Source organism: Berghia stephanieae, chromosome 2, assembly GCF_034508935.2.
Source record: "Berghia stephanieae isolate SIO BIC M18660-M18661 chromosome 2, UCSD_Bste_1.3, whole genome shotgun sequence".
In the NCBI taxonomy this organism is placed as follows: Eukaryota; Metazoa; Mollusca; class Gastropoda; order Nudibranchia; family Aeolidiidae; genus Berghia; species Berghia stephanieae.
Window position 1 is genome coordinate 10919732 of NC_088361.1, and position 12500 is coordinate 10932231.

At 35.8% G+C, this 12500-nt stretch overlaps 1 protein-coding gene across 1 annotated transcript in view; it reads right to left on the reverse strand.

Moving 5' to 3' along the window:
- LOC144964294 (glucagon-like peptide 1 receptor) overlaps positions 1-11281 on the reverse strand; it is a gene marked incomplete in the record, with an annotated part of 157816 nt that extends 146535 nt beyond the window's left edge. The window contains 1 exon segment of the mRNA XM_078898387.1: positions 11118-11281.
- Positions 11282-12500: the final 1219 nt, after the last annotated feature.

Here is a 12500-nt window from a genome sequence, read left to right on the forward strand (position 1 = left end):
GTGAGCATTACTCATAAACGCGGATGGCAAAAAAACAATAACAAAGACCTAAGTGACGTCATCTTAGAACTATCTATAGCCTGACACGATAACCCTCTAGGACTGGCAGTTTGACGTCATTTTTTTAGGTTTGTGTAGCGTCTAGTGAGTTGTCGTTAGTAGAGCATAAGGAAACAAGTTATTTCATTGGTTGAAGTATTGAATACAACTCACGATTTGTTTTTCTTGTGGCAAAAGACTGGTATTTTGACGTCATTTTTTGGTCACTGTCAGTGTGGCCTTCGTAAAGTTATGGCCTGAAACCGTAGCCATCGTTATGTTATAGCCTGATACTGAAATCCAAAAGGACTGGCATTTTGACGTCATTATTTGTTTTTTGCACCGCCTAGTGAGTTGTCGTTAGTAGTGCTCATGGAAACAAGTGATTCCATTGGTTGAACTATTGAATACAACTCACGATTTGTTTTCTTTTGTGGCAAAAGACTGGCATTTTGACGTCATTTTTTGGTCAGTATCAAGCCATAACGTTACGAAGGCCATATAGAAAAATCGACTTAAATTCCTCACCAGCCATCTTCAGGATTTTTCCCAAAAATATCATATCCTACTAACACAAGAATAGATTTGCTCTCATTCAAACACAACAGCAGTATGTTCTTGCGATCCAAAAACAAGCTCTACAACACACTGTTGATTTTCTTTAAAGTTTGTGATGTACAAAAGAAATTTGAATAAGAAAAATGTTGGTTGTATTGTAACGATTGTGACGATTTTCCTATAGCTGGTAAGGAGAGGGTTAACGAGTTTTGGAAAACCAGGCTTCAATTTGTACCTGTTACATGTAATTTTGTTCAGAACAATAATCTTGAGAACAGAGTATAAAGTTTAAAAGGCATAACAAATGTTGCTATAGTTGTTAAGGAGAGGGTTAAAAATTGAGCTGTTCGATTTTATACCCTTTAATAGTCTCCTTCACGTATTCATATTTTACTTTGAAAGTTTTAGTACGTATTTAGTTCATAAAATGATAAGCTGACAAAGTAAACAAGCGTTCCTAGTGTTTACAAATAGATTCTGCAAGAGCAACCAGTTCAAAACAATTCGTCTACTTTTGAAAAGATGGAAGTTTAATTGTAATTCGTATTATAAACCGATTAACATAAATCTGGAAAATCCTTTATTACCTTTTCATTTCCCTGAGCATGTTTTAAAGAAAGAATAGTCTATAATTGCCAAGTATTGTGCTTACCTCGATAGATATATTTTATGATCACACATGTCTCTCGTATATTTTTTGAAAGATTTGCAGGATACAAGCGTTTATGTTGAGTATTTTTTAATAGACTTATTTAAAGAATTATTGAAGGGGAACGGCAAGATGATAATATTAAATACATTGACATTAGAAGATAAGCGTTATTTTAAACGAAACGAATATTATATAATAATAATCCAGATCGCATCTTACAATCACTGTGAAATATGCTCTACAGATGTTTAAAAGAATGCGGATGAAAATCGATCTGGAATTTCAGTATAGATAGAGCGAAGATGACGTCACTCAAGCCTTTGTTATTGTATTTTGCCATCCGCGTTTGTGGGTGATTCTCACTAAACTGTATCAACAACACTATAAAAGTTCATGGTTACACACAGATTTGTGTGTTGGTCCGTTATACTTCAGGATGGCAATGTTATGAGCTTCTTAGCCAAGCGCATTCTATCTATAATTAACCCTCTCCTTACCACCCATAGGAAAATCGTCACATTTGTTACGATGTATGCGACAATTTTATCATTCTGATTTCTCTTGTACATCACAAAATGTAAAGAAATGCTTTGATTACAGCTATAAATACTAAACATTGTGTTGTAGAGCTCACTTGTTACTTTTTGTTTGAGTAAGAAAAGTCTATTTTTATGCTGGGTGGGTGTGAATGTTCGGGGGAAATTCTAAAAATAGCTGGTAAGGAGAGAGTTAAGAGATGAATAGAGATTGTCAAAGTTTGATCAATCCTCACAAATCAATAATAAAAGTAATGAATAAACTCGAGATTTTTTTATATAGCGCAATATCAACTAAACATCCTCAACGCGTTTTACAAATGCTCCCTGACGAAACTGACGCAACACGAAACTTTTAGAACCCGACATGACGCCGGGTTAGACGATAAAACATTTATTTCGGACAGAGACACCTCTGTTTATGGCCATGTACTCATTAATTTAACACCTGAGTAAGGTGAGAGAATGTGAGTAAAACGTGTAAAGACCCTTTTCCAAGGACTCAATTATGTGCCGAGCTAGGCTCGAAACAAGGACCTTCCGATCCGAAAGCGAGTGTCATATCACAAGACCACAAAGACGAGTGAACATGTTGCCAAGATAAATTGAAATTATAAAGTGTACATTTTAAATCAAATCTAATAATTTCATTAAGTAGAATGAATGTAGTTTTCAACAACAACAAAAATGACATACAGATTTCATATTTTTATTTCCTTTGATAAAGAGTGCCAGTAACTCATCTCGTAAAACGCTAGCCTTCACAGAAGACAGTGTAACGCAAAATATTGGCCATTACAGCTTTGTTAGATTACGCCCATAATAGGTTTCAACAGTCGTGACGTCACGTCCCTCGTAATGACAGATAGTAACTTAGTAATTGGTTCTAAAATATCGGAACAATGGCGGACGCCCTTATGAAATATTTCTCCGACGAGCATAAAAGCGTATCCAGAGGAGAAAAAAACATTTTGACTTCTATAGATAGAATGCGCTTGGCCAAGGAGTTCACAGCATTGCCATCCGGAAGTATAACGGACCAACACACAAACTCTGTGTAACCATGAACTTTTATAGTCTGGTTAATACAGTTTAGTGAGAACAACTCACAAACTCGGATGGCAAAAACAATAACAAAGGCCTGAGTGACGTCATCTTCGAACTATCTATACATTCTGATGACATGACATGTGAGAAAGTTCTAGCCAGCGTGAAGAATAAAAAGTACATATTTTCTATGTTTAGAACCAAGCTGCTCGTTGCTGGGCGATGTGACATCAGACTATTGAATCCAATTGCATTCAGTTATCAGACCGGCTAATATTGGCTCCTTGCCTTGGTGTGAAACAAAACTTCTATATACAAACATTTTATATTAGCCGCTAATCGAGTGAATTAGTTGTCCCATCAGAGCTATATTAGATTAGGATGTGTTTTGTTAGTCACGATATATATATATATATATATATATATATATATATATATATATATATATATATATATATATATATATTTGTAAATCGCTTTGGGTATTGATAAAAATCATTAGTAAGTCCAACATTATATGTAAATGAGACATATGTCTTGATTTGTGTGTGCTCATAATATTTGTTCTGGTATATCCACATGAATCTTGTATCTAAAAATAAATAAAATAAATTAAAATTCCCTTTATTCATCCCAAAGGGGAAATTTGTCTCTAGGGTCTATTCCAAGGGAAGACTGGAATGACCTAGGCGTCAGCCGCAGTGGAGCGCCGCAAATTGAGCTAAGGCGAAGTGACTTGCTCAAGGCCACACAACGCAGCGGCTGGCGATCGAACTCGGTACCTTTCGGGTAGGAAGCAAGGACCGTACCGCTGAGCCACGCTGCCCCTTGACTATGTCAAAGTAATACTAAGCTGCTAGAAGCTGCGGATTGCAAAAAGTAATCAAACAAAAATTAGTATAACAGCTTTTTAAATTACAGGACAAAATACCAAACATGGAACGTTTCGGGATCAAAACCCTTCTTCAGCCAACAATAAAAACAATAAAAATATACTTACATTCATTAAAAGCCAGATTGACCTGATATTATGTTGTTATGTATGTCATTCCTTTGTATTTATCAGGAATTAAAAAAAACCCAACTATACTCCAAACTTCAACGGATGATTACTTCAAACAATGAGCCACATACAGAGGGCGTACACCAACTTTACTTCCAATAACATTGAATCAAGATCTCAAAAAATATCAAATACATTTAGAAACAACAACCGAAGAACTGTTTTCAACAACAGAAGAAGACATCCAACTGCCTCAGCACCTTAACACACATGATGGCATTGTAAAGCTAAGAACACTTGCACTAGACAGAGATTTATGGAGGCAGATTTCTAACTGGATAATAGAAACAGACTGACAAACTCGAAGTGACGCACACATTCACGGTAAGCGTCCATAAAGACTACGCAGCCATATTTATTATTATCGTCGAAAATGTCTGGTTTTGACCTTTAAAATAATCTAGTTATGATGATTTGCCCATTTCATTGTATGTATCTAATTTTCTATTGTAAAAAAAACAACAACAAAAAAAAAAACAAAAAAAGGTTAGCGGCTATGTGGTCAAGTGGTAAGACACCCGCTTTCGGATCGGAAGGTCCTGGGTTCGAGCCTCGCTCGGCGCATAGTTGAGTCCTTGGAGAAGGCTCTTTACTCACATTTCTCTCAGCGTGATCAGGTGTAAAATGAGTACCTGGCCGTTTACAACGTTGTCTCTGTCCGATGTTGCTGTTGGCCAGGGGCCCATTGTAAAGCGCTTTGAGCATGTTTAGTGGATATTGCGCTATATAAAAGCTCAATTTTTTATTTTTTTTTAATGTCTGGTTTTGACCTTTAAAAATATCTAGTTATGATGATTTGCCCATTTCATTGTATGTTTCTAATTTTCTATTGTATCTATAGACATGACGGTAAAATAAAAATGTCACCAACATGCAAAATAAAGTTTACACTTACGTAAACTGAAAATGACACAAAACAAACGTAACTTGTAACACACCGTCTAAAAACGGAATTATGTCGGGATGTAACAGTTCTTTAAAAATGAATTATATTTTAAAATGACTCTTAAGTTTTTTTTTTCCATTTGAAGAAACTGCATTTTCTGTCCTAACTAAACATATAAATCTAACCAGTTCAATACTTTTGTATATTTTCTCACAATTAAGGATTTAATTCACTCCCACCTAAAACAGTTTTGAGACGATGGAGTATCAGAATGACTAAAGATACTAAAAATTGAATTCAAATCTAAAAATTAATCCGACTTGAGTTGTTTGTGCGGCTATAGGGTCTTGTGGTATGACACTCGCTTTCGGATCGGAAGGTCCTCGGTTCGAGCTTCGCTAAGCGCATAGTTGAGTCCTTGGAGAAGGCTCTTTACTCACATTCTCTCACCGTACTCAGGTGTAAAATGAGTACCTGGCCATTAACAGCATTGTCTCTGTCCCAAAAAATTGGCCAGGGACCCCTTGTAAAGCGCTTTGAGCACGTTTATTGGATATTGCACTATATAAAAGCTCAAGTTCTTTAAAGGTTTTATTAAGGAGAATGAATTCGTATCTCAGAGGGATAAAACCCCAAAATTTCATTTATTTTTTTTTTTTCTTGGGGGGGGGGGGGGGGGGGGGGGGAATAAGCTTTAATTTGAGATTTTATCGTTTGGATCATCCTGACAATATACCGTTCTAAGACTATGGGTCACATTTGTAGAAAGTGATAGTTGTTGAGCTGACGATAATATTAAAGAAAATACCCTGGTCAGGACGCAGGACGCAGAATATAGATAGTATGCGCTTGGCTAAGAAGCTCATAACATTGCCATCCGGAAGAATACCGGACCAAAACACAAAACTGTGTGTATCCATGAACGTTTATAGTCAGGTTAATACAGTTCAGTGACCATTACTCATAAACGCGGATGGCAAAAAACAATAACAAAGACCTGAGTTACGTCATCTTCCAACTATCTATATCTACTCCAAAAATACAAATTGAATTGAGGTCATCTAGATCAGAGCTGTGTTCAATCCTATTACATGGATTGATTGAATCGTTATTTTGAGTTCACCTCTTTGGCCCCTCGGGACTCTGCAGGACCTCTGGAGCTGTTGGCTCTGACAGACTCATTTTGCTGGTATTCATTCAAGAACTACCGCATAAGGAATTTCGAACAAATTTTTGCGATACCGCTGTGTGACCTTGGGACCTTGAATTAGGAATGAATTCGAACTGTCATATACACAGAAAATTATGAACCAGTTTATTATTGATACGGTGCGTTTAGGTAAAATTCTCACAACATCCGCCAGCCAAATTAAACGTACCAATGCGTAAAACTTTGTGTAAACGTTAACGTTTATAGATAGAATGAAGTTGACTTCACTCAGGTCTTGTAAATTTATTTATTTATTTATTTTTTTTTTTTTTGGTCATCCATGTCTATGAGTAATTCTCACTATACTCTCTATTAAACAGACTATAAACGTTCAAGGCTACACATCGTTTGGCGTGTTGGTCCGTTTTATTTCCGGATGGCAATATTTAAAGTTTCTTCGCCAAACGCACAACATCTATTGTCTGATTGATATAATCTAGTGAGAACTAATCAATAACAAAGAGCTGAGTAATGTCAACTTCTTTCCTTCTATACATCTCCAATGCCCTCAATTATGATATTTCCCATCGAAATGTATTCTCTTTTTTTCACCCCAACGAGTGAATCTAATTTAACGGTTAGATTTTAAGAATTACAATAGGCTTCATCAGTAGTGACGTCACTTCCGTCGTAATGACGCATAGTAACGTAGTAAATGGTTCTAAACCATCGGAACAATGGCGGTGCCCTTATGAAATACTTCTTTTACGGGCATAAAAGTGTATCCAGAGGAGAAAAACATAAATCTGATCATGTTTTGACGTTTATACATTCTGATCACATGGCATGTGAAAATGTTCTAGCCAGCACAAAGAAGAAGTACCAATTTTCTTTGTTTAGAACCAAGCTGCTCGTTGATGGGCGTACGTGACATCAGACTATTGAATCCAATTATTATGATATTTCCCATCCAAATGTTTTCTTTTTTTTCTTTTCTTTTTTTTTACACGAACGAGTGAATCGAATTTAACGTTTAGTTGTTAAGAATTACAATTGTGATAAAGATATCATTGTGCGCCAAAAACTGATTTTTTTGGCGGGGGGGGTGGGATGCATGAGAGGTATGAATGTTTCCTGAATTCCTACGTGTTTTTGTCTAGAAGATAGAATAATAAGAGTGTGTAATAATAATATGAGACCCTCTGTCTCCAAACGGTATTTTGACGGGATGAACTTGGTGCATGAAGTGTATTTTTGTTTTGTTGCCGCGCATATAGATAGTTCGAAGATGACGTCACTCAGGCTTTTGTTATTGTTTTTGCCATCCGCGTTTGTGAGTTGTTCTCACTAAACTGTATTAACCAGACTATAAACATTCATGGTTACACAGAGTTTGTGTGTTGGTCCGTTATACTTCCGGATGGCAATGTTGTGAACTCCTTGGCCAAGCGCATTCTCTCTATAAAACTTAGGGTTGATTTCAATGCGTTATGGTGGAGAATAAATACACTTTCTTATACTGCATAGAACTCAAGACTTTGGCGGGGGGGGGGGGGGGGGGGGGGGGGGGGGGGGGGGGGAGGGGAAGGGGGGTTACTGAGTTCGACTACCCGCATTGTTGTGTGGCCCTGTGCATGTCACCTCGCCCTAGCTCACTTGCAGCGCTGTACTGCCGCTGACTTACTGAGTTATTCCAGTCTTCCCTTGGAATAGACCTTGAACAAAAATTTTCCCTTGGGATGAATAAAGGGAATTTTATTTATTTATTTTATTTCCTTTATTCATTTATTTACTTTTTTTATTCCAATTCGGATCGGATGGTCCTGGGTTCCAGCCTCGCTCGACGCATAATTGAGTCCTTGGAAAAGGCTCTATACTCACATTTTCTCAATGTGCTCAGGTGTAAAATGAGTACCTGGCCGTCAACAGCGTTGTCTCTGTCCGAAAAAATTGTAATATCGCCCAACAGGCGTCATGTCTCGTTCTACATGTCAAGTGTTGCTGTTGGTCAGGGATCCTTTGTAAGGCGCTTTGAGCAAGTTTAGTGGATATTGCGCTATATAAAAGCTCAAGTTTAATTCCAAAATAATTCACTTTTCTGGATCCGATACATTTCGACATAATACTGTTTTGAGACGAATGGTCACATTATTTTGTTAACGTCACTCGGTTCATTGTTATTGTTGCTTTGTTTTTGGCGGGTTTTTTTTTTTTTGCCATCCGTATATATGAGTAATTCTCACTAAATTGTATCAACCGGACTACGGACGTTCAATGTTACACATAGTTGTGTGTGTTTGGTCAGTCATAGATAGGATGCACTTGTCTAAGAAGCTCACAACATTGCCATCCGGAAGTATAACGGACCAACACACAAAACTTTGTGTAACCATGAACTTTTATAGTCTGGATAATACAGTTACAGTTTAGTGAGAATTACCCTTAAATGTGGGTGGTAAAAAAAAAACAATAACAAAGACCCGAGTGACGTCAACTTCATTCTATCTATACTTCCGGATGCCAATGTTGTGAGCTTCTTAGCCAAGTTCATATTATCTATACGGATACGGTAACTAAATTGTTTCTAACGTAGCAGCCTGTAATATATTTAAAATCTATTAACTTCGAATATCTAATCCGATAACAGCCAATTCTAATTAGCTCTTTCATTTCCCGCAATAATCAAGAAATTCCCCAAAACGTCACACACAACCAACAGACACATTATAAATTATTTCCACTCTTCCACTCAAATACGGAAGCAGTTAGTTTATGCCATACAACATAACCCCCCCCCCCCCCCCCCCCCCCCCCCCCCCACACACACACACACCTCAACCGCCAACCTAGTCCTACAACGTAGGTTATAGAAAGAATGCAATCGACGTCACTCAGCCCTTTGTTATTGATTTTAGCCAGCCATTTCTCAGTCTATTCGATCAATCAGACTATAGATAGTATGCGCTTGGCTAAGAAGCTCATAATATTGCCATCCGGAAGTATAACGGACTAACACACAAACTCTGGCAAAATATAACAACAAAGGCTTTAGTGACGTCATCTTCGAACTATCTATACGTAAATGTTACAGGTTACACACACTTTTGTGTTTTAGTACGTTCATCCGCCAATCGGATGTTGTGAGTACTTTAGTTGAATGCACCGTATCAATGCTTTTATATATAACTATAACAATCATTTTCTTTTTCTTAAAGTGTTCTGATGTACTGAAGATTTAAGAATGAAAAGAAAAAAAGGGCTGAATCGTAACGAAAGTGACCATTTTTCATATGGTTGGTAAGGAGATGGTTAAAATAATCGTGACCCAACGGCTCAACACGGTAATATGGTCTAATGTTTTCTATGCTATTTTTTCCCTTATATTTTTATGGTAAGCACCAGTAATGAGAGACAATCCATATTGGCCGTGTTTCGTTAGTTCACTTTTTAAAAATAATTGTCTATTTATCAATGTTCTATCCCCCCCCCCCCAAACACACACACTACCACACACACACACACACACACACACATATATATATAATATATAAAATATATATATATATATATATATATACAATAAAATTCCCCTTTCTGTAGGGTCCCTATTCCAAGGGAAGACTGGAATAACCCAGGCGTAAGCCGCAGTGCAGCGCCGCAAATTGAGCTAGGGCGAGGCCACTTGCTCAATTAACTTCCGGGTACGAAGCAAAGGCCATGTCGCTGAGCCACGCTGCCCATATATATATATATATATATATATATATATATATATATATATATATATATATATATATATATTCTAATCCCACCTTTTAAATGAAATAGATTATCACCAACAAACCAAACTCATGTAACACACAGTCCTGACGATGTAGACTGACTCCAACATTGTGGTAAATATTAAAATAATAATTTGCTCCATTGCTACATGTCGGGCACTATCCGTACCATATTTGTATCAAACACGTTTCAAAAAAAAAAAATATATATAATATATATATATATTTTATATATATATATATATATATATATATATATATATATATATATATATATATATAGTTATTAGTACTCTGATTGAATTGTTACATTCACACCCCCAAGTATTTAGGAACCAAATGAGTGGAGGGTTTAATGTCACGACTTTTCCTCCCGATTGCCGTTTAACACTATAGATAGAACGAAGCTGACATCACTCTGGTCTTTGTTATTGCTTTTTGCCATCCCCGTTTATTAGTTATTCCCACTAATCTGATTTGTTGATGAAAATATATTCTTGTATGAGTTATATTGGCAATTGCCTAAAATAAACGTTTTTGAATTTTGAATTGTATTAACCTGACTATAAATGTTCAAGGTTACACATAGTTTTGTGTGTTCGTCCGTTATACTTCCGGATGGCAATGTTGTGAGCTTCTTAACAATACTACCTATAGAAATCGATAAAAACTCATCTCCACGGGACCGATGCCTCTTTATAACAACTAAATATTGATTTATCATGTGTTTTTTTTTCACTTTTATTCAATAGTTCCTAAAAGTCAACATCAAAAATTATTATGAGGAAAAATAAAATATTTCATCCAGAATCTAAACAAGGGTTTTATTTCATAGCATCATCATCGTGTTTATTTTAGCAGCCGTAGTATTTGAAATATGAATCGTTAAATGTCAGTAACTGATCGAAATCAAATAGACTTTTAAATGGATTGTGTGACAAATCTAAACTCTTGATGCAAAATAAATGATGAAGAAAAACAAAATAATAATAATAATAATAATAATAATAATAATAATAATAATAAATAATAATAATAATAATAATTATAATAATAATGATAATAATAATATTAATATAAACAATAATAATAATAATAATAATAATATAATAATAATAATAATAATAATAATAATAATAATGATAATAATAATAATAATAATAATAATAATAATAATAATAATAATAATAATAATAATAATAATAATAATAATTATTATAATAATAATAATATGAATATGAATATGAATATAAATAATAATTACTATAATAATTATAATAAAATTCATAATCATTACCAAAGAACAATAAAAAATTTATCACAGATCAATATTATAATTAATTAATTCATACCTAATAAGAAACATTCCTTTCATCCATGTTGAAGAAATAGTCTATTTGGTACCATACCATCCACAATACGACTAAGGATATAAGTCCAATATAGAAACTGAATAAATATATATGTAGAGAGACAGATTATTTTTTTCTCTTGCTCCTTTTAGTAAAACATTATACACCACCGAATTAATGATAGAAAGATAAACAGCAAAACGCGGATTGCGGCACCGAGCGAGGGCTGGTTTTTCTCTCTATCTGTTTTTGGTAGACAAATAAAATAAAACCCGCCCAATGCGATGCGTCGCCTCTTCGCCGCCGTCGCGATGGCTTTTTGTATGTACCGAAAATCTCGCCTGGTCTGACAAGAGGGTTAATCCTGGGTAGAGTACAGGTGTAACTTTTTGTAATGGACCAGGAATTATGACAGCCAGCCTCTTAAGGTTCTCACACTACTATGTTATGACGATCGACCCAATTCAATCAGCAAAGTCCGGTCCGCATTCGTGCACCGTCGCAAACCCGCCTGGTAGCATCGTCGCATCGGAATTATGACTGCATCACATGCTTGATTTTGTGTGAAGAAGACAATGTGATGTTGTCGAATGACTGACTGGTCACTGCCATGGGAATATTGTGACGTCACACCTTCTAACCTTACGGTTCCAAACTCCTTGGAAGTGTGTATGTAACCAGTACTTTGGAGGGGGCAGCGGGCGTGGCTCATCAGGACGGCCTTTGCTTCTTACCAGAAAGGTACCGAGTTCGATCACCCGCCACTGCACTGTGTGGCCCTAAGCAAGTCACCAGGCCCTAGCTCAATCTGCGGCGCTGCACTGCGGCTAACGCCTGAGTTATTCCAGCCTTCCCTTGAAATATACGCTAGAGACAAATTTCCCCTATAGGATGAATAAAGGAAGTTTTATTATAATTGTAGTTATTTTATTATTTTTTAATATATAAACAAGACGAAGAATATTGTGTTTATAGATAATATGCGCTTGGCTCAGAAGCTCACAACATTGCCATCCTGAAGTATAACTGGCCAACACACAAAACTGCGTGTAACCATGAACATTTATAGTCTTGATAATAAAGTTAAGTGAGAATTACTCATAAACATGGATGGAAAAAACAGTAACAAATACCGGAGTGAGGTCATCTTCGTTATATCTATAAAGTCAGAATAATCGGAATTAGATAAAAAAAAAAAAAAAAAAAATTGAATATTAAAAAAAAATTAACTTCTTTCTTTCATTGAATTTATTTCTATTAAATTTAGTCTAATAAAATCGAAAAAAGTTGACGTCACTCAGCTCATTCGGGAAGTCCCAGGCTTGAGATTTTTTTTCTTCGGAACGAGGGTCATTTAAATCGATCTTTGAAGTCCCAGGTCAGAAAGTGTTTTGCGAAAATAAGGGACATTATAATCGAGCGCTATTTGAAAGGC